Consider the following 21,981-nt stretch of genomic DNA (forward strand, 5'->3'; position numbering starts at 1 on the left):
GCTCTGCACTCGAGATAGCTAGAGTATGCCTCAACACTTGCACGCTACTCCTTGCGCATGTCTATTTATTGCCGCTATACAGTTTTTCAGTACTGCGCATGCTCCAAGTCTTTATTTCCAGAAAATAACAAATTGGAAAGTTCTTACTTGGTGACAGCGCTACTTGAGCCCTCCGCTGTCCGTGAAATTTGAATTCTGCCAAATTCGCGATGCTTTTCCCTAACTAAGTTCGTGACGAGATACTGCTGCAACTGTTTCTCCTCAAAACCCAGGTGAAGTGCGCAGCAGCGCGCACTCGACACCTGGTTCTCCTCGATTGCCTCTAAACACTAGTGCGTCCATTTGCAATCTTTTCTTGGCGCACTCAGCGGCCATCTTGGATTTCTGTTTTACCTTCAGTGTGCCTAGTATCTTTCCTTCTTGCCTTGTTCTTTTGTAGTATATGACATTGATTTGGTACTTCCAACCTTTATAAGTCTTGCTAGCCCTGACACAGTAACTCCTAAATAAAAAGAAAACAAACAATATAACTATAAGAGACTTCTCAGGGTCAATGTCTGTCTTAAGAAATCACCCATTTGGAATACCCTTGATTACCTGACATATAGCCCAGGGAGGTTATTCACAACAATCTATTTTGGGAATTATATTGCCATTCCCAGAAAACACCTGCCGCTTAAGCCGACACGCATAGATGCACATTGGGTCAAAGGATAAGCAAATCAAAGTCTCAACATATCAAAAGGGAAATTAACTCAACAGTCCTATAAATGGGGAAAATGCACTTTCCCCATCATTTCACATATTGTCGCTACTCTACTATACACTGTATTTTCACAAACAATGTGATTGGCGATGCCAGAACTATCATTGTAAATACTATTATTTTAGATGGTATAAGTGAAATAATATAAAACGGTATAAGCAGTGCATGGAGAAGGCGCATGTTATAGTTAATGTAGTGTGGCTACTGAGTTGAATACACTGTGTATGGAGGAGCACGAGTTATAATAATTAGAAGGCGGTTCATAATGCATATATTGAACATATAACTATAGCTTTACAATTTGTAAGGTTTGTGTATTTTCAGTTTGGTTTGGTGGAAAGAATAAATAAAGTTTTCCTAACAATACTAACATGTGGTGTAGAGTGGCGTGGCATACAGTGGAGTGTTTTAAAGTGGAGTGTGGTACAGTGGAGTGGAGTGGTGTATTGCAGAGTGGAGCAGAGTATAGTAGAGCAGAGTAGAGTGGAGTGGTGTAGTGTACAGTGGAGTAAATTGTTATATAGTGCAGTGAAGTGTTGTATAGTATAGTGGTGTGTAGTGTACTAGAGTTGGCAAGCATAGTCTAGGGTCAATTAAAGTGTTATAAATTTGAGTGGAGTCTTGTATAGTATCCTGGAGTGGTATATTGTAGAGAGTTGGAAAGTGCTGTAGAGTGGAGTACAGTGTTCTACACTGGGGTGTAGGGGCATAGAGTTGAGTAGAGGGTTGCACAGTGTAGTGTAGGGGAATAGAGTGGAGTATAGTGTAAAATAGTGGCAAAAAGTGTATTAGAGTCTTGTAGAGTGGTTTTGTATGAAGTGGAATCGAGTGGTACAGTGGGGTGGTGTGGAGTAGAGTGTTGTACAGTGCCATGGAGTGGGGGAAAGTGTCATGCAGTGGAGTAGAGTGTAGTGGAGTCCAATGAAGTGGAGTAGCTGTACTGTACTAAAGTCCTACAGTAGAGTGGCATCAAGTCAATTAGAGTGTAATGGCTTAGTGCACGGTGGATTAAAGTGTTGTAGAGTCGAGTGGTGTGTGGTACAGTAGAGTAGAGTGGTGTGGTGTAGAGTGTCTGAAAGTGTTGTAGAGTGGAGTAGAGTGTCACATTGTGGATAAAAGTGTTCTACAGTGGAGTGGAGTAGAGTGCAGTGCAGTATGGTAAAGTGAAGTGGGATAGACTGTTGTACAGTTGAGTGGCATAGAGTAGCATATAGTGGAGTGGCATAAAGTGCAGTAGTGGAGTACAGTGGAGTAGCGTCTCATAGAGTGCAGTATATTAACTGGGGTGGAGCAGTGCAGAGGGAGTTGTAGTGTTGTAGACTGAAGTACAGTGTCATATAGGGCTATAGAGTGAAATTAGAGTGCTATACACTGGTATTGATAGAGGTACATTATTGTAAACAACAGTGCTATACAGTGGAGTGGAGTGAGGCAGTGTGCAGGGCGTACACTGTTGTTGAGTGGAGTATGCTGTTGCTGACATGAAGAGTAGTTGGGTAGAGTGGAGTGGCGTAGAATGGAGTAGCAGACAGTGGAGTGGCATATAGTGGGGTGGTGTACAGTGTAATAGCGTACAGTGGAGTGGCATATAGTGAAATGGCAGAGATTGGAACAGCATAGAGTGGAGTGCAGTAGAGTGGAGTTACATACTGTGAAATGACATAAAGTACAGTGTTGTACATTGGAGTGGCACACAGCGGAGTGGTGTTGAATGCAATGGCATAGAGTGGAGTGGCGTACAGGAGAATAGTGTAGAGTGGATTGCTGTAGAGATGAGTGGTGTATAGTGGGGCGGCGTACAGTGGAATGAGACACAGTGTACTGGCCTACAGTAGAATGGCATTGAGTGGAGTGGAGCGGAGTGATGTAGAGTGAATTAGAGTACGGTAGAGTGTTGTAGAGTCGAGCGGCATACAGTGGAATAGCATAAAGTGGAATGGCATAGAGTGGAGTAGCATAGAGAGAAGTGGTGTAGACTGGAGTGCGGTAGAGTGGAGTGGTATACAGTGGAATAGCGTACACTGGAATAGCATACAGTTGAGTGGCATGTAGGGGAGTGGCGTAGAGTGGAGTGGCATACAGTGGAATAGTGTACCTTAGAGTAGAGTACACTGAAATAGCGTACAGTGGAGTGGCATGCAGTGAGGGGGATGAACACTTGAATGGCATAGACTGCAGTGTTGTATATTGAAATAGCGTACAGTGGAGTAGTGTAGAATGGAGGGGTACAGTGGAGTAGCAGGCAGGGTAACATCATACAGTTGAGTGGCATAGAGTTGAATAGCGCAGAGCTGAGTGAAGTAGCTTGCAGTTGTGTATAGTGGAATAGCATATAGTGAAATGGCTTATAGTGGAGTGGTGTACAATAGAATTGCATAGATTGTAGTTCTGTACGGTGGAGTGGTGTAGAGTGAAATAACATACAGTGGAGTGTTGTAGAGTGGAATGGCGAAGAGTGGCGTACAGTAGTATAGCATAGAGTAGAGTGGAAAGTAGTGGAGTGGTGTAGAATGGAGTGTGGTAGAGTGTAATAGCATACAGTGTAGTCACGTAGAGAGGAGAGTTGTACATTGGAGTGAGATGCAGTGCAGGGGCATTCAGTAGAATAGCATAGAGTGGCGTGGTGTTGAGTGGAGTGGCGTTGAGTGGAATAGTGTATAGTGGAGTGCCATATAGTGAAGTGGTGTAGAGTGGAATAGCGTACACTGGAGTGGTGTAGAGTGAAGTGGCATAGAGTGGAATAGCACATAGTGGAGTGGTGTAGGTGCAGTGGCGTAGAGTCGAATAGCTTAGACTGGCGCAGCAAGAGTAGAGTAGCATACAGTGGAATAGCATAGGCTGGTGTAGAGTGGATTAGCATACAGTGGAGGGGCGTAGACTGGAGTTGCATAGAGTGGAGTGGCAGGTTGAGTGGCATACAGTGGAGTAGTGTAGAGTGGAAAGGGGTAGAGTTGAGTTTCGGACAGTAGAGTGGCATAGAGCGGGTTATAGAGGGGAGTGTCGTACAGTGGAGTTTCATACAGTGGAAGAGTGGAAAGTGGATTGGCATACAGTGTAGTAGCGTACACTGGAATGTCATACAGTTGGAGCAGCATACAGTTGATCAGCATACAGTGGAGTGGTGTACAGTGCTGTGGCATAGAGCGGAGTGGGGTAGAGTGGACTGGCATACAGTGGAATAGCTTACAGTGGAGAGGCATACAGTGGATTAATGTTGAGTTTACTTCCATACAGTGTAGTGACAAAGCGTGGAGTGGCATATAGTGGAATACCGTAGAGTGTAGTGGCATAGAGTGTAGTGTCATACAGTGGAATAGCATAGAGTGTAGTAGCATAAAGAGTAGTGGTATACAGTGGAGTGGAGTGGTGTATAGTGTAACAGTGTACAGTGGATTGTCGTAGAGTGGAGTGGAGTGGAGTGGGATGTAGTGGAGTGGTGTAAAGTGGACTGGCAAACAGTGGAATAGCGTACCGTGCAGTGGTGTACACTGAAGTGGCATACAGTGGAGTGACATAGAGCAGAACAGCATAGAGTGTAGTGTCATGGAGTGGAGTTGCGTTCAGTGAAATAGCGTACAGTAGAGTGGCGCTCAGTGGAGGGGTGTACAGTGGTGTAGTGTACACTGGAGTGTCAGAATAGAGTGCCATAGGGCGTAACAGCATTCATTGGAGTGGTGTAGACTGGAGTGATTTACAGTGGATTAGCGTAGATTGTTGTGGCATATAGTGGAGTGAAAGAGAGTAAAGTGGTGTAGAGTGTAATAGTGTAGAGTGGAGTGGCAGTGGCATAGAGAGTAGAGTAGTAATGAAACAGATATATCGTAAAAGTGTGTGAACGCATGTAAAAGTAATGTAGCAGCAATATAAATTATGAAGTGAAATTGTTCATTTTTAGTAGTCTGTGTACATAGTGTAAGTAGCGTTAAAGTTATAATTTTTCAAATACTTAGTTATATATTTTGTGATAAGTTTGGAGTGTAGTGTGCTAGACACTGATGAGAAAGCAGCATGTGATTGGCTAATAGCTGTGTTTACCAAAGCAGCCATGAGGTTTTAAGCACAGGTTGTCTGTGTTCTACATTCTGCATTCTGAGTTAGGGTGTTAGATATTGATAGCAGTAGGTGTAATTGTTGTTTCCTACTTATTACCACTTTATCAAAGGTTAATAGGTAGAGACATTTATTTGTAATTTCCCGTCAGAGTCCCCTCACCATTCTCTACGGGAGCTAAGACTGCCCACCCTATCCCCCGTGATCAACCCTCAACACACACACTGATGACGAACGTTGGAAGTTCACCTTCCTGGGGAAAGGGGGTTGGGGAAGAGATAGAAGGAGAGATGAATGGATAATACCACACCTGTAGTTGGGGTCTTGTGGCTCACATCAGCTCTTAATGACACAACCTAACTGTGGCGCCAGGTTGTCTGTGTACTGGTACTATTACAACTATGGAAGTAAGAATGAAGGCATCATAAATTAGTGAACAGTGACACTCTAGTAATAAAACATGTCAAGAAACATCAAGTCCTTTGGAATAAAAGCCATTGCCTCAATATTCGGAGTGTAGAGCATTTGAGAGGGTATGCAGAATCTCACTGTAGGGGCGAGATAATATAGTTTCATAGAGTCTTTACTAAAGTGCACCAGAACTATCCCAAAACATAGGAAACGTTTGATAATATCAGTTCTAACAAAGTTTTTGGTACAGTGCACTGACTGAGATTTTTCTTAGCTGTCAGTTCTACGGTTAAAAAAAATAACACTGCTTTCTTTGCCTTTTCGGGAGCCAGGATGCGAAGTAAAAGTTGTCGACTTCTTGTAGAGTAGGGTTTTACATTTGTATATTGAAAAGATGAATAAATCTTGAAAGTTGCATTTCCAAATAAAAAGGATTTATTTTCCAAAAACAGCATATCACGGGAGTGCTGCCATTCTCCTGAAGGTTCAACCGCTGAGTGAGTCAACGACTGCTGCTGAACCAACAGGAGAACCACACCACGAGAGATGCATCTTCAAACATAATCATGTTTGAAGATACACTCTCTACAACGATACAAACACGAGGAACCTCGGAGCAAGACCAGGTTCCAAGTGACACATTTATAAACATGGAAAGAAGACTACAATAGCATGAATGTAAACAAAGCATATTACATCATCTCTCTTCCTATAAAATAAAATAAAACATTTTAAATGAACAACATTGTTAAGACATATAATAATCTTTGAATCTCACAGGAATAGAACAATTGCGAGAAGACTTATGTGAATCACAAATTGAAGTTGATGAAGAAACAGATGGTTGATTCACAGGTGAAGAAGGAACAGATGGTTGATTCACAGGTGACACTTGTGAAGAAATAGATGTTGACAATGAAGAAGATAAAACAGGATTGTGAACATTGTCAGACGCAGAACCTAAAGGAAAGTGTGAGCATAATCATTTGAAGTTGACTTGAGCATTAACATTCTCTTTGCTTGTTCATCTGAAATTTTAACAACAGCTCTTTTACTCCACCACCCCATCCTCGTCGCCAAATGTAGAGTAGGGTTTTACATTTGTATATTGAAAAGATGAATAAATCTTGAAAGTTGCATTTCCAAATAAAAAGGATTTATTTTCCAAATACAGCATATCACGGGAGTGCTGCCATTCTCCTGAAGGTTCAACCGCTGAGTGAGTCAACGACTGCTGCTGAACCAACAGGAGAACCACACCACGAGAGATGCATCTTCAAACATAATCATGTTTGAAGATACACTCTCTACAACGATACAAACACGAGGAACCTCGGAGCGAGACCAGGTTCCAAGTGACATATTTATACACATGGAAAGAAGACTACAATAGCATGAATGTACACAAAGCACATTACACTTCTGAAGCACAGAATCCTTCTGAAGACTGAAGCCTGAGCTGAGCCGCGGAGATCAGGTAAGGAGCTGGGCGGGAATATGGAGTGCAGGAGACCTGGAGTGGGCTCAGGAGAGCAAGCCGAGCAAGGGTGTGGTGACTCGGCCCAGTATTTACATACCACGCCTCAATATGGCAGCCAAATCTTGCAAAGAGTTTGAAAGCGCACGAGATCTTGGATCTTGTATGACTAAGGGATGCTGTTAACTCTAGGGGTGGAAATCGGCCACTGAAGGCTTCTTGTGAGGGACCATATTTGGCTAATATGGTCCTATTATGTGGTGGGCGGGGTCTAAGGGGGCTTAACAAGATATGCAAAGATGTATTCAAGTGGAGTGGTGATTGAGGCCTAGGGAGTCATACAGGGTATTGGCCACACACCTGAGTCAATGGAAATAAATAAAGGTGTCCGTCCACTCTACTCTAATCTAGGGGTAGTGGTCTGATATGGGCCATATGGGTGGAGCAAGCTCTTACAATTTTCTATATATTCTTAGAGCAGTTTAGGGAGAACTGAGCATTTGTTTTTAAACTCTTAAGGTGCATGGTAATATATAGGTGTTACCACAGTACTCTACACTTTTTTGTGCATATTTAAATATGTTAAAAATAGAAAATTCACTGTAGTACACTATATTTGCAAACTATAGTGCAGTAGAGTGTATTTTGAATTTTTTAACGTATTTCTTTTTTTTTCTTTTAAGTACCCCAGTACTCCAGTACTCCAGTACTCTAGAGGAAGTGCTGCAGTACTCTGTACATTGTTTTAAAAATATATAGAAACTTATAAGTAGTTTCCTTACCTATTACCAATGTAATAAGGTGTTAATAGGTAGAGGAAACATTTCAAACTTAAACTGCACCTATATCTAAAGGCATAATGCAGAGCACAGGCTAAGTGTACCTAAAAATAACATGGCTGCCCTTAACTTTTGTAAGGCCAGTCATTAGCCAATCATATAATGACTTGTCATCTCTTTGTACCTCAGTACTTCCAAGAAATACCATACAATTTCATGAAAATACTGCAGCCTGAGATATCAATAAGTTGTTATGCCTTATAACTTAACAAATGCTTACCTGTAGTACAAAAAAGCATAATCTATATGCCATAATCTATAATCCTTCCAAATTTCATTCAATTCCAACCAGCTGTTTTCATGCTAAGTGTAACACATAATTCTATGGAAAATGCATTGGTGGTAAAGACTGCCCCCCCCCCCCTCTTTTCTTTGCAATCCCTAATTAATCACAGTAAAACCTACCATACTCCGCCAATGTAGAAAAAGAAATAGGTCTGAAAAGTTTTGTGGAGATTCATCAAACAGGGGCAAAGTTATTAGCATGCAAAAATCTGAGGAATACATATCTCACACAACCCTAAATATAACTACAGGGTGGCTCTTTCATAAGGAACTTATTCTCACACAAAGAAGTCCCATGCAGTGCTAGGGACTACTTTGGCAATGTGCGTCCTTTGAGACCCAAAAATATGTTTTGTTTTAGCCAACAATTCTACATTTTTTTTAACAGTGAGGGACCAGCAGCTTCCCCATAATAAAGTTCTACAATCAATATCACAAAGCAAAATAGGAATTGGCAAAGTCAAAAAGCTGGCAGCCAATGCCAAAGCTATTGGCTTGCCAGTGCTTGTTTCATATCTTCTGCCACCATTAAGGAAAGCTCAACATACAAAGAATGGACTACCCAGTTGAAACGCTTTTGGAAGAAAGTCAAAGAGAATCTAGAAGCCAGCCAGGAGGTCATGAAAAGTTAGTATGACCAGAAGAACACTCTTGTCGAGTCTCAGTCTGGCCAAAAAGTGTAGGTTATTGAGCCTGTGAATCCCAGGGCCCTGAACAAACTTCAGGTCTGGGCTCTATGAGGTTAAAGAGTGAATAGTGAGGTCACCTACCTGGTGGACCTCAAGACTCTCAGAAACCCTTTAAGGGTTTTGCAAGTCAATCACCTCTAATCCCACTTTGAACCCTCAGCTGACCACCCTCATTGAAGATAACTCCATCCTAGACGCCTCCCAGTCTGGATTCCGCAGCACCCACTGCACCGAGACCGCTCTCCTCGCCGCCACTGACACATCCACCTGCTACTTGACCAATGACACACCGCGGCCCTCATCCTTCTAGACCTCTCCACAGCCTTCTACACCGTCTCCCATCGCACCCTTGCAGCTAGACTTCATGATGCCGGGATACAAGGAGCCGTCCTTGACTAGATCTGATCCTTTCTCTCCTACAGACCCCAGAGGATCAGACTTCATCCCTTCCTCTCCGAATCCACTGACATCAACTGCGGAGTGCCCCAAGGCTCATCACTAAGCCCCACGCTCTTCAACATCTACATGGTCCCCCTCGCTGCCATCGTCAGACAGCATGGGCTCAGCATTATATCCTACACAGACGACACCCAGCTCATCCTCTCACTCACAAAGAATCCCGAAGACACCAGACTCTGCTTCTAGGAGAGAATGAAGAATGTGGCAACCTGGATGAACGACAGCTGCCTTAAGCTCAACTCAGAGAAAACCAAGGTCCTCATCCTTGGACCCTGAAACGCCACCTGGGACAACTCCTGGTGGCCCTTCGCCCTCGGGAACCCACCCACACTGACAGGCCATGCATGCAACCTTGGCATCATCCTCAACTCTACCCTCTCCATTAACTGCCAGGTAAATTCTGTCGCTTTCACCAGCTTCAACTGCCTGCGCATCCTCCGCAAGACCTTCAGATGGATCCCCCCAACTGCAGAAAGACAGTCACCCACGCGCTCATAACCAGCAGACTGGACTATGGCAACGCCCTATACGACGGAATCAACAGATCTCTCCTACACAGGCTCCATACCATCCAAAATGCCGCCACCAGACTCGTCCTCGGGACTCCACGCCACAAACACATGGCCCAACATCTACGAGAACTCCACTGGATCCCTGTCGAGAAGAGGGTCACCTTCAAACTCCTCACCCACACCTACAAATCCCTCAACAACTCTGGACCCAAATACCTCAACGAGAGATTATCCTTCCATGTACCCAAGAGGAACCTCTGTTCCGCCGACCTCACCCTGGCAGAGGTTCCCTGCATCCGCAGAAGTAGAACAGGCGGGAGAGCCTTCTCCTACATCACTGCCAAGACCTGGAACAAGCTCCCCATGAACATCAGATGCTATCCAACCCTGCACACCTTCTGGAAGGACCTCAAGACCTGGCTCTTCCACTGATCCAGAGCTCCACCTCTCTCCACCCCCCAGCGCCTTGAGACCTTCACGGGTGAGTAGCGAGCTATATAGACCCCTGATTGATTCATTTGAGAGCTTCAGAGTAACCATGCTCCTGGACAAAGATGATGGAGGGGAGGATTAGGTTGATCCTCTCCCGACGTCCTTTCTTCCAAGAAGCAGGATGGGTCAGTGGTGGGTTCCAGACTCTCCCCTATCCTGACCCTAGAACAACAGAGAAACTACAGCTAGTTGTTGGGACAGTTTGCCTCCTTCTTCCCCTTACCCCAGGATTCATTACATGGTGAGCCCATGATATTGATACTGGGGACAGCATACCTGTGAAGAGTAAGATCTGTAGGCTGTTTGGAAGGTGAGAGTAAATACTAAGGAGTAAGTCTCTAAGCCGCTGGAATTAGGGGCTATTGAGCCATAAAACAGCACTTGGTCCAGCCCAGTGGGGCCTCCAGATACCACCGCAGAACATAAGTCCTATGTGAATTACTGGGGGCTGGCAGCAGGCATACATCCCATCCCCCGAGCTGAGGAGGTCCTAACTCTGATCTGGAATCAGCTTGTGACAGTATCCAACCATTCACAGAAACATCCTCACTTCTCTCTCTGTTGTTTGTGGGTACATTTTCAAAATCACAGGAAAGCACTCTTTAGACAACATCCTCATTCCTTTCCTGAATTTTATGCCCCAGATAAAGAATTTTTTTCTGACAATATTCCATCTTTGTATGGGAAACATTCTGTATATTTTCACCCAACATATTCAATAATGCAAAGATGTGAAACTTACATCCCTCATTCGTTTTTGTGGCAATCATCAAATCATCAGTATAATGCTCTGACACTGACTCACAACAGAACTTTAAAGATTCTATAATTGTTTTGAGTATTTGGGAGAGACTTGGAGGACTTTCTGCATACACTTGTGGGATTCTAGCCCAAACCAGGACTATGGCCTGATTTAGCGTTTGGCAGATCAGGTAGTCAATCAGATACATGACAGATGTCCAGTCTGCCGTACTGCAATTGCCATTGGATATAATGCACTTGTAATATGGCGGGTGGATTATCTGTCATGTTTCTGATGGAATAACCCATCCACAGGACTCTAAATCAGACACAAAATATTGACTACCCACGTGTAGAAGACTGAGAAAAATGCTGAGCACCAATCAGCCACTGTAAACCATTCTATATCTAATGGACTTTGAAACAAACGTTTTGCTGGATTCAGTACCACGGGCCAACATGGAACTACTGTCTTATTAATCTCACTCAAATCCTGAACTTTCCTCTATTTTCCACTGAATTTGTGTAAGCTCATTATAGGTGAGTTACATGCACTTTCCAAAAGCCTTTTTTTAAAATGCCTTACTGCACCATCTTTTTATTTACAGGTGTAATTTCTTTCTCAGCTTCATCAGTACGTTTGTTGAGGAGTGCGTAGAAATACTGCATCTGGTTTCACCGTTATTCCCACTGGTTTTGCACTTTTAATGAGCCCAATCTTTTTCCCTGTAAAATCCCAAACTTCTCTTTTCACTGTGTATCTTAAATCTAGGAGTAAGTCCTTGTTGGAAATGGGGGTTGCCCAAGTCTCAAAGGGGGTAGCATGGCATCAAGCGGGCAGGCCAAACTTGGAGGACATGTGAAGCACTCACGCAGTACCCTCAGTCAACACACCAGGCACAGCACAAAAGAGGCAGGACACCAATCTGAGTTGGAAAATTAAGCAGTTTAGTATCTCCAACCTGCAAGGCAAAAATGCATTAACAGTGTCATCATAACATGGCGCCAACTGGCACCAGAGCCAAGTATTTCAGTGGGGGATTATTTACATGGGACAAAAAGGGTTTAGTCCATAGTCCATAGTGTCTAGCTGAAATATAAACAGGTTAGCATTTGGCACGTAACATCAGTGACACCTATATAAGGGAAAAATGCACTTGGCGTATTCGCCCATTAAACATGCAATCAAACATTAGGGATAAGAACCCAAAATAGCTGGCATTGGCGACTCCTGCAAAAAGAATAGGAATCACCTGGCATTAACATTAGGCAGGAACACCTGTAATAAGACATCAGGTTTCTTCCCCCCTCCACCTAGGGAACTATGCGTCAGGCAGGGCCAACTCAGGCCTTCATCCTTGGTAGCGGCTGTAATTACAGCAGACAGCATCCTGCATAACCCCTGTAAGAAAAGACATCGTGGCATACCAGCACATTTAATAACAGACAGGAGCACCTGTAACGAATCAGTTCAACAGCTCATAAATCTGGGGCATAGACAGGGGCCTGAGATAACTCGACAGGCCAGCTTAGTGGCACCCTTGCAGTAAAAGAGAACACCCAGTTTTACTCCACCCTCCACCTGCGGATATAGAACAACAGGCAGGCAGTGCGTTGGCAACAACTCTTCCCGGGTCACCTTAGAGGAGACAATATCCCCAGGGCATAGAACCTAAGGCCTACCAACCTCAACATGGGGTAGATCCTCCTCAGGGCATAAACGTATAGATTGAAGGTTAAGCCTATCCTCTAGGGACCCTATGCACCACAGGTAACAGGCAACTACTAGGCATCACTGTCAATTCACTCTTCAGATGACTGCCCACTCCAGGGCCCACCTATACGGCCCCAACTGGAAGCACTACAATCTCGTGCCCTATCACAAGGTGTCTTAAATGTACCAGTCATGGGTGGGGGCGAGCACCGACCCTGTGCCCCGCTGCCCTCTCCACCCTCTTTATATGCCCCACTCACCGGCTGCTCCTGGGTTCTGGCTCCGGGCTCCAACCACACTGCTGGCCCCTTTGTAAGGGGGGGGGCGATCCGGAGGCTCCACGCGGCCTTCTCCCAGGCCCCTCTTATCTAGTGGGGACCCGGGCTGCTAGGCGGAGGGGACAGGCACCGACAATGTGCCTCGAGGCCCCCCTGGCGTAGCGCACTCAAAGGGAACTTCTCTCCCCTCTCCACGTCAGCTGGCGGCAGACACGGGGAACAGGCGGGGCTCTTCCTCTGCTTCCCCGGGTTCCTCCTCTCTCACGAGGACCCGGGACTTCAAAGTGGCCTTCGTGAGGCTGCCGGCTCCTTTGGGGGCGGGGGCCTAGTGCAAGGGAGGCTCCCGCCCAGCTCCTTCACAATTGTGGGGCTCCTCTCTTCACGAGGACACCGGCGCTCTTCCTCTTTCCGGCCCGGGGCACTCACCGACGGGGTGGCCTCCCGCTCCGGTCTTCAGCAATGGCTGGCTGCTGAGGAGGCGGACCAGGCACCGATCCTGTGCCTCGAGGCCCCCTCTCTTCACTTACGGCGGCCTCTCTCTAGCTGCCGATTCAATCGGGACTCCCTCTTCACCACGGGAGTCCCGAAACACCTCCGTTAGCTTCGCCCGGGTTCCCTCGGCCTCCCGGGAACCCGGGGCTTCTCGGCAGCTTCCGCGGGCTTCTTCCTGCTGCCTGTCTGGGCAGCCAATCCGTGCGCGGCAAGGACGGGGGCGCGGCCAATGACGCGGCCGGGCGCCCCGGTCATGTGACGCGGGCCCGGACGGCTTCAGGGCCCAGCGCGGCCTCCACCTCACATCGGCGGCCCTCTCCTGGCACCGGGGGCCGCCGCGACGATGTGCCACACAGCGGGGGAAGGACTCCTCGCAGCGCCGGGCTGCGGCGGTGATAAGGGGTAGGCTCCCTTTATTTAATTATTTATATGGCGGACAGCGCCAAACCGAGGGTAGGCTCCTCACACTTGATCCTCCTCACAGCGCCCTCAGGCCACAGCGCGATTCTCCTCAGCAGATGTCGCTATTTACAGCGCACTGCTCCTCCCTCTTAGCCCAACAGAATAGAGGCAGTTCAGGGCTTCTAGGGACACGCAGCTCCTCACAGTCCTTCTCTAGCGCTTCCAAATTATAGCGTTTCCCAGGCAGGACAGTTCAGGTCAGGGCAGCAACAGTCTTGGAGTTTACAGCGCTTAGGTAGGCAAACCAGGGCTTCCAAGTAGGCTCCTCACGGAGGGGGGGCGAACAGTTCCACAGCCAGCCCCAGGGGCACACTCCTCACCTCCTGGGGGGTTCAAGCCCACAGCATTCCTCCTCTTCTGGGTACCTTTTTTTTTCCCTCAGCGCTGGCGTAGTCCAAGGTCCCACAGCGTCAGGGACCTATGAAGAGTCCTCCCTTGTCAGGGGCCCATGGGGACAGCAGCGGGGGGGTTTATAGGGGTGCAGGGCCCAGCTCACAGGTCCATGTGGCGGTAGCACCTCACAGCAGGTCCCCCTCCCTTCCTTGTCCCAGCGCTGACTGACTCTCTGGTGACACTTCACCCTATTTATACCCTCCTCCCAGGCAGTGCCAGGACCTTCTAGAATGTTGGCACATCTAGCCTAAACTGGTTCTAGGGGAGGGGGTGAGCACCCTGGGTGCCAGGCTTTCCCTCCAAAACTAGGGGTAGCTGGGTAATATTATCTAGACCGCTGACCTATGTCAGTCCAGTGGCAAAACCCATGGCCATGGCATCCATTTTAAAAACAATACATTTCAGTCAGGTACATTTCCAAAATGGGGGTGCAGTTTTAAAATGGGGGATTTTACAAGTGCTCACATTATGTCAGGTAATTACATTTTCACAAGGTGTCTCACACCACTCATGGCCTATACAGGTTTAATCCCATGGGGGAGACATTCAAGTTAGGGGGTCAAAAGCGAAAAATTTTGGGGGGAAAAGGCCAAGTCCAACACGACTCCCCCCCAGCCAAAAGCCAGGGTAGACATATCAATGCCTTGATGGGCTTCCCTGCTTGGGGCGGAAAAAGGTGGACGCAGGCCTGCAACTACAGGAGCACCTGCAGTCTCTCCTCCACTCTGGAACCCAATGGTTCTTTTTCGCATCCCTCCTTTCACCAACACCACCACCCCACTGGTGTTCCCTAGTGGGATGTCTCTCCTTCCTAGAGGGGGAGGCTCTAGCCTCAGGCTTGTAATTCCCTTGGACCACTCTCTTCTCTCCAAACTGCCACTGGTCCACCCATCTGGGGTCTACACCCTCAGACTGACCAGCCCTTAGGGGCGAGGCTCTCCTCCCCCTACTTCTCCTCCTAGGGTTCCTCCATCTCCTACGCTGGGGGACACCCTCACACAACTCTCTCCCCAACCTGGAGCCGAAACCCACAGGCTGAACCGGTGACAGGGGCGAGTCCTCCCTCTCCCTGCACCCCCTCCCAGAGTCCCGCACCCTCCTAACTGGAGTAGTACCCCTGGGAGTCACTTCCGGGGGGACCCTGGATACAGAGGTCCCTCCCACCAGGGCAGGCAAACCCTGTCCCTGGCCACCCAACCCAGGATCTGCGCCCTGTGGCTGAGCCGGTGACAGAGAAGAGACCTTCCTCCCTCTGCACCCCCTCCCAGAGTTCCGCACCCTCCCACTGGGAGTAGTACCCCTAGGAGTCAAATTGGTAGGGACCTGAATTACAGGTACCCCACCCTCCAGGTCAGGCAACCCCTTAACCTGGAACCCCAGTCCAGGATCTAAACCCTGTGACTGGTCAAACCCCCGAACCACTGGAGCTCCAATTAATGATGCTCCGGGTCCTCCTGACATGAGGGGATCCTTTCCACGAGAAGGCACACCGGGACAGCCTAGACTCCCAACCTGGGGTTCCCTAAAAGAACTCTCCAGTCCCTGTGACTGCAGTTGGGGCATCTCGGGACACCTCCCCGTCTCACTCCCTCCTTTAGATGGGATGTGAGGCCCTACAACCCGCCCACTATCCTGGGACCTAGCTGGGCTTCTCACCTCTCCCGCCACGCTGGGTCGGAAGATCCCTGCACCTCTCCTTTCTGGATCACTCCCCAATGTCTTCCCAGACGCTCTGGCACTTACCCAGAGGTCTGCCTCCCGTGCAAGTTCCCTGGGGTCTGAGAACCCGCACCGCAACAGATGGTGACGCAGTCTTGGGAAACAACTCCTCAGCATGTGCTCCCGGATAACGGCATGGCACAGCCCTTCCCAATCCTCCACTGCTCTCCTCACCACCCAATCCTCCAGTACAGTCCAACACTCCTCCTCAAACTCTCCCCAGGACTGATGGGACAGCTTTCCCCTGCCCCTAAACACTAACCCGTCCTCCTCTTCCGGGGAATCAGGCACAGTCTCTTGGGCTTCGGGAGTGGGACTCCTTGCACTGGACCTACACTCGCTGCCACCACTGGATCCCACCCTCTCCGGTGAATCCAGACTCCTAAAACCACTCTCAGGGGACAACCTACCCACCTGAGCTGATCTCTCCCTGGCGAAGGCCCTCTCCGCCTCCGCCATCCTCTCCAGCGCTAGGACTTTTTCAGTCTCTAGTCGCTGCTCTTCTACCCTCAGCTGCGCTAAGCCCTCGGCATGCCTGAGCTTTGCCAGCGCCAGCTGATACTCCCTTTCCTCCCTCCTATCTACCCACTCTTCTGGGGACAGGGAAAGGGATGGGGCAGTGCCCCCGGGACTGGACCCAGTGCGAGACTCCCTATCTCCGGTGTCCTCCACAGCTACTGGCGTCTCTGCCCTGCTAGACTCTTCCTCCTCCTCATCGGAGCATTTACCTCCCAGGGTTCTGGATGGGGAGCCCTCACTCTGGTCTCTAACCCACTGACCCTTCAACACTTCGGGGGGGTAGTCAGACAAGTCCCCATTAACCTCTAAGGGCTCTCCCCTCTTGAGGGCCTCATAGAGAAACAAATTCCTCCTAATGTTCCCTACTCGGGGTATCCCTCTCTCCAGGAGGAAGTCTATCACCTCCTGTTCGGTGTACTCCATTAGTTCCACTTCCTGGTAAATCAACCCCATCGTGGCGAGGTACACCCGGGACACACCCTCCCAGTGGAACAAGGGGACACAATTGTCAAACACTTTCAGGAGGAAGCAACAATAATCCCCACAACAAGGCTCGGATTACCTCCAAAGCTCTATTTGCAGTGTAACCCGTGGCCGCTGTGGTACTGCGCAAACACAAGTCCTATCCCACCGCTCTGCCACCAAATGTTGGAAATGGGGGTTGCCCAAGTCTCAAAGGGGGTAGCATGGCATCAAGCGGGCAGGCCAAACTTGGAGGACATGTGAAGCACTCACGCAGTACCCTCAGTCAACACACCAGGCACAGCACAAAAGAGGCAGGACACCAATCTGAGTTGGAAAATTAAGCAGTTTAGTATCTCCAACCTGCAAGGCAAAAATGCATTAACAGTGTCATCATAACATGGCGCCAACTGGCACCAGAGCCAAGTATTTCAGTGGGGGATTATTTACATGGGACAAAAAGGGTTTAGTCCATAGTCCATAGTGTCTAGCTGAAATATAAACAGGTTAGCATTTGGCACGTAACATCAGTGACACCTATATAAGGGAAAAATGCACTTGGCGTATTCGCCCATTAAACATGCAATCAAACATTAGGGATAAGAACCCAAAATAGCTGGCATTGGCGACTCCTGCAAAAAGAATAGGAATCACCTGGCATTAACATTAGGCAGGAACACCTGTAATAAGACATCAGGTTTCTTCCCCCCTCCACCTAGGGAACTATGCGTCAGGCAGGGCCAACTCAGGCCTTCATCCTTGGTAGCGGCTGTAATTACAGCAGACAGCATCCTGCATAACCCCTGTAAGAAAAGACATCGTGGCATACCAGCACATTTAATAACAGACAGGAGCACCTGTAACGAATCAGTTCAACAGCTCATAAATCTGGGGCATAGACAGGGGCCTGAGATAACTCGACAGGCCAGCTTAGTGGCACCCTTGCAGTAAAAGAGAACACCCAGTTTTACTCCACCCTCCACCTGCGGATATAGAACAACAGGCAGGCAGTGCGTTGGCAACAACTCTTCCCGGGTCACCTTAGAGGAGACAATATCCCCAGGGCATAGAACCTAAGGCCTACCAACCTCAACATGGGGTAGATCCTCCTCAGGGCATAAACGTATAGATTGAAGGTTAAGCCTATCCTCTAGGGACCCTATGCACCACAGGTAACAGGCAACTACTAGGCATCACTGTCAATTCACTCTTCAGATGACTGCCCACTCCAGGGCCCACCTATACGGCCCCAACTGGAAGCACTACAATCTCGTGCCCTATCACAAGGTGTCTTAAATGTACCAGTCATGGGTGGGGGCGAGCACCGACCCTGTGCCCCGCTGCCCTCTCCACCCTCTTTATATGCCCCACTCACCGGCTGCTCCTGGGTTCTGGCTCCGGGCTCCAACCACACTGCTGGCCCCTTTGTAAGGGGGGGGGGCGATCCGGAGGCTCCACGCGGCCTTCTCCCAGGCCCCTCTTATCTAGTGGGGACCCGGGCTGCTAGGCGGAGGGGACAGGCACCGACAATGTGCCTCGAGGCCCCCCTGGCGTAGCGCACTCAAAGGGAACTTCTCTCCCCTCTCCACGTCAGCTGGCGGCAGACACGGGGAACAGGCGGGGCTCTTCCTCTGCTTCCCCGGGTTCCTCCTCTCTCACGAGGACCCGGGACTTCAAAGTGGCCTTCGTGAGGCTGCCGGCTCCTTTGGGGGCGGGGGCCTAGTGCAAGGGAGGCTCCCGCCCAGCTCCTTCACAATTGCGGGGCTCCTCTCTTCACGAGGACACCGGCGCTCTTCCTCTTTCCGGCCCGGGGCACTCACCGACGGGGTGGCCTCCCGCTCCGGTCTTCAGCAATGGCTGGCTGCTGAGGAGGCGGACCAGGCACCGATCCTGTGCCTCGAGGCCCCCTCTCTTCACTTACGGCGGCCTCTCTCTAGCTGCCGATTCAATCGGGACTCCCTCTTCACCACGGGAGTCCTGAAACACCTCCGTTAGCTTCGCCCGGGTTCCCTCGGCCTCCCGGGAACCCGGGGCTTCTCGGCAGCTTCCGCGGGCTTCTTCCTGCTGCCTGTCTGGGCAGCCAATCCGTGCGCGGCAAGGACGGGGGCGCGGCCAATGACGCAGCCGGGCGCCCCGGTCATGTGACGCGGGCCCGGACGGCTTCAGGGCCCAGCGCGGCCTCCACCTCACATCGGCGGCCCTCTCCTGGCACCGGGGGCCGCCGCGACGATGTGCCACACAGCGGGGGAAGGACTCCTCGCAGCGCCGGGCTGCGGCGGTGATAAGGGGTAGGCTCCCTTTATTTAATTATTTATATGGCGGACAGCGCCAAACCGAGGGTAGGCTCCTCACACTCGATCCTCCTCACAGCGCCCTCAGGCCACAGCGCGATTCTCCTCAGCAGATGTCGCTATTTACAGCGCACTGCTCCTCCCTCTTAGCCCAACAGAATAGAGGCAGTTCAGGGCTTCTAGGGACACGCAGCTCCTCACAGTCCTTCTCTAGCGCTTCCAAATTATAGCGTTTCCCAGGCAGGACAGTTCAGGTCAGGGCAGCAACAGTCTTGGAGTTTACAGCGCTTAGGTAGGCAAACCAGGGCTTCCAAGTAGGCTCCTCACGGAGGGGGGGCGAACAGTTCCACAGCCAGCCCCAGGGGCACACTCCTCACCTCCTGGGGGGTTCAAGCCCACAGCATTCCTCCTCTTCTGGGTACCTTTTTTTTCCCTCAGCGCTGGCGTAGTCCAAGGTCCCACAGCGTCAGGGACCTATGAAGAGTCCTCCCTTGTCAGGGGCCCATGGGGACAGCAGCGGGGGGGGTTTATAGGGGTGCAGGGCCCAGCTCACAGGTCCATGTGGCGGTAGCACCTCACAGCAGGTCCCCCTCCCTTCCTTGTCCCAGCGCTGACTGACTCTCTGGTGACACTTCACCCTATTTATACCCTCCTCCCAGGCAGTGCCAGGACCTTCTAGAATGTTGGCACATCTAGCCTAAACTGGTTCTAGGGGAGGGGGTGAGCACCCTGGGTGCCAGGCTTTCCCTCCAAAACTAGGGGTAGCTGGGTAATATTATCTAGACCGCTGACCTATGTCAGTCCAGTGGCAAAACCCATGGCCATGGCATCCATTTTAAAAACAATACATTTCAGTCAGGTACATTTCCAAAATGGGGGTGCAGTTTTAAAATGGGGGATTTTACAAGTGCTCACATTATGTCAGGTAATTACATTTTCACAAGGTGTCTCACACCACTCATGGCCTATACAGGTTTAATCCCATGGGGGAGACATTCAAGTTAGGGGGTCAAAAGCGAAAAATTTTGGGGGGAAAAGGCCAAGTCCAACAGTCCTCATCTAGGAACACGTCATTTTTTCTGTTAATTTAATTATGAAATCAAATCCAGGATCATTTGTTTGATTAGGAAACGCCACCCAGTCTGTAATAAACTACACAACTTAACTTACATAGCAGACGATGACCAAATAGGTTTATTGGACCTGTTTCACTAATAATAAATGCATGCTTATTTGTAGCTGAGCCTATTTTTACAGGAAACTTGCTGACAATTTATTAGTTACCTGTTTATTTGAATGCCTTCTACTTGGACTTCTCATCCTGAGAGGGGTAGGTTTGGATCTTCCACTGTTCTACCTGTGGAAAGTGTGGCATGTGTATTAACCAAAAATGCTACAGTATTGCCATTAGCTTATCCTTCTACATTTTGACTAGTCTGGTCTGTCTCTAGGACTGCATCAATCATATAATCCTCCTGCCTCTCAGGCACCTTCATTAGGCGCCTGCCTTGATCCATAAGGAAATCCTAGTGTAGCTGCAAATTGTGGAAAAGTATCAATAATTACTGATTTGACACTGAGCTAGATTTTGCAGGAGTTTAAAATTCTATGAAAATAACTTTACATTATCCTGCATTTAAGTTTATAAAACTTTAGCAAAGGCATAATTACATTGAACCGCCGTGTATTTTGCATGTGGTGCACAGTTGTTGGTAGGGATGGGACCACTGCCTGTGCATCCCATTCTGTGCATTGGAGTCTGTGGGGTGGTGGAGAAGCAGACCAGGATGCAGGAGTATCTGGTTCAGTGGGTTTATTGTTAAACAGAGTGATACTATAGTCTTTATGTCAAAACAGTCACTTAACAAAGGAGGTATACACTTCCGGTGCAAAGCCTTCTGGTTCTTGTAGTTGACTTCATGACTTCTCTCGTGCTTCTAAGAGTGCAGGGGTCTTTATCATCAGGACTGGTGGCGGTCACTCGCCGATACCCAAAAGGAAAAGAGGAAACAAAAAGAGTCCTGTAAGGAGGGGGCTCTCAGTCTATGTCTTTTGACGCAGGAGCCGTGGGGAAGTGAGGGAATCGTCACCTTTACCATCACCAGTGATACGCTTGCACTGCCTTTACACCGAGGACGGTCGCGGCTCAAAAAGACTCCTGCTTATTCCCCGCCCTTGGATCCCTCTAATGCGCGACCCCAAACCGAGGAAATGCGCCCCCGTACCTTGTGGAGCCACGTCCCTCCGGGGCCGTGGCTCGAGTTGTTGCGTTGCCAGGTAGGGTCTGGCTGCCCGTCTGTGTCGTCCTCTCGTTCCGTCCTCTGGTTCTCCACTCCAGCTGACGAGTCTGCTAACTTCTCCTCGTGCAGGCTTCTGTCCGACGGCAGGACCGAGTACGTTCGGGCATGCGTCCTCCCGTGGCGTTCTTCGTCCGCTGGTCCAGCTGAACACCGACTACCCCCGGCGGCTTCCCATTTGAAGTCCTCCGCCCCACGTGACCTCTCTGAGTCTGGAAAGCCCGTCGCGTTAAAGGGCCAGCTCCCCGCAGGCACGCTCTGCAAGAACATGAGAGGAGATGGGGAAAGACATTCCGATGTAGGCATTCCGGTTTGTACATCCTGCTCCTCCTCACAGAGTCACATTCTGCTGCATGGTGATCACGGAGGCCCTATTTGTATTCTATTTGCAATCAGGCCCATGCATCAAAGGAAAAACTGGTCGCAAACGGGCAGATTCTCAAAATCTGCCCCTTTGCGAACGGTATTTTTGCATTTGGAATGCATCATCACAAATGCAAAAATCGCAAATTAGGGAATCTCTAAATTGCGGTTCCTTAAATTGCGATTGCATTTAAGGAATCCCAAATTGAGATTCCTTAAATGCAATGCATGAAAGTTAAAAAATATGCGATTTCGCTAATAGGAGTAGCA

This window comes from Lissotriton helveticus, chromosome 3_1, assembly GCF_964261635.1.
Source record: "Lissotriton helveticus chromosome 3_1, aLisHel1.1, whole genome shotgun sequence".
Classification (NCBI taxonomy): domain Eukaryota; kingdom Metazoa; phylum Chordata; class Amphibia; order Caudata; family Salamandridae; genus Lissotriton; species Lissotriton helveticus.